Source organism: Schistocerca piceifrons, chromosome 10 (assembly GCF_021461385.2).
Source record: "Schistocerca piceifrons isolate TAMUIC-IGC-003096 chromosome 10, iqSchPice1.1, whole genome shotgun sequence".
Lineage (NCBI taxonomy): Eukaryota > Metazoa > Arthropoda > Insecta > Orthoptera > Acrididae > Schistocerca > Schistocerca piceifrons.
In genome coordinates, this window is record NC_060147.1 from 102,187,260 (window position 1) to 102,189,089 (window position 1,830).

Sequence of the window (1,830 nt, forward strand, 5' to 3'; positions counted from 1 at the left end):
TGTGCTGGAGGAAACAGACGCCACAAATCCTGCAAGGATGTCCATAAATGCGTAAGCGTACGACGGGGTGGAGATATCTCCTGAACACAACGTTGCAAGGCATCCCCCCGTATGCTCAATAAATTTCATATTTGGGGAGTTTGGTGACCAGCGGAAGTGTTTAAACTCAGAAGACTGTTCCTGAAACCACTCCGTAGCAATTGTGGACGTGTGGGGTGTCGCATTGTCCTGCTGGAATTGTCCAAGACCGTCGGAATGCATAATGGACATGAATGGATGCAGGTGACCAGACAGGATACTTACGTACGTGTCACCTGTAGGAGTTATATCTAGACGTATCAGTGGTCACATATCACTCCAACTGCACACGCCCCAGAGCATTACAGAGCCTCCACCAGTTTGAACAATCCTCTGCTGACATGCATGGTCCACGTATTCATGAGGTTGTCTCCATACTCGTCCATCCGCTCGATACAATTTGAAACGAGACTCGTCCGACCAGGCAACACGTTTCCAGTCATCAACTGTCGAGTATCGGTGTTGATGGGTCCCAGGCGAGGCGTAAAGCTTTGTAGCGTGCAGTCATCAAGGGTACACGAGTGGGCCTTCGGCTCCGAAAGCCCATATCGGCGATGTTTCGTTGAATGATCCGCACTCTGAGACTTGTCGATGGTCCAGCACTGAAATCTGCAGCAATCTGAGGATTGAACGATTGAACGATTCTCTTTAGTCGTCGTTGGTCCCATTCTTCCGGGATCTTTTACCGGCCGCAGCGATGTCGGAGATTTGATGTTTTACCTGATTCCTGATATTCAGGGTACACTCTTGGAATGGTAGTACGGGATAATCCTTACTTCATCGCTACCTCGGAGGTACTGTGTCCCACTGCTCGTGCGCCGAGTATAACACAACGTTCAGACTCACTTAAATCTTGATAAGCTGCCATTTTAGCTGCGGTAACCGATGTAACAGCTCCGCCAGACGCTTTTTGTCTTATATAGGCGTTGCTGACGGCATCGCCGTATTCTTCCTGTTTACATACCTGTGTATTTGAATACGCGTGCCTATACCAGTTTCTTTGGCGCTTCAGTGTAGATCACAGTACGTTGTCCTCGATGGAGAGTTTTCATCAGAGACGAGGGTTTCGCTAGCAGTCTCCAAGGGAAGTGTGATGGGAATGCTCCTTATTCTCTTTATACATAAACGATACGTTAAAAGGGTGAGCAGCAGTCTGCAGTTATTTACTGACGATGCTGTGGTGTCGACGTTGAGTGACAGTAGAAGGACACAACATGACTTGGAGTAAATGTCTAGTTTGTATGATGAATGGTAGCTTACTCTAAATTTAGATCTTTACAGCGTTTGATAACATCAGAGGGAAGTATGGAATCTAACAGAGAATCGCGTAATACATAATTTGTTGCTGCGCGTAATGTAACGAAGTAGGTAACCACACTGAATATTTACTTTAAAGCCTCAGAACTGGTTTACAGTATTTGATGATTCTCTTCGTCTTTGTCAATAGAAGTTTTCCAAAATGCAGTGTTTTGGTGCTTCATTTCGCATACTGAATACGCAGAATGTTCGTAGTGCGGTAGGAACTTCCCGGCTTTAGGTTCTGTGTTGCAAAATGTTACGAATTCATCCTCTACAATATCCCCAAAATTTAAAACGTCGTTCTACAATGCCCTGTATATTAGGCGATTTATACGGCTTTAATCACAAAATACTGGCCGTCCTACTTATGGATTCTCAAAAAAATGGTTCAAATGGCTCTGAGCACTATGGGACTTGACATCTGAGGTCATCAGTCCCCTAGACTTACCACTG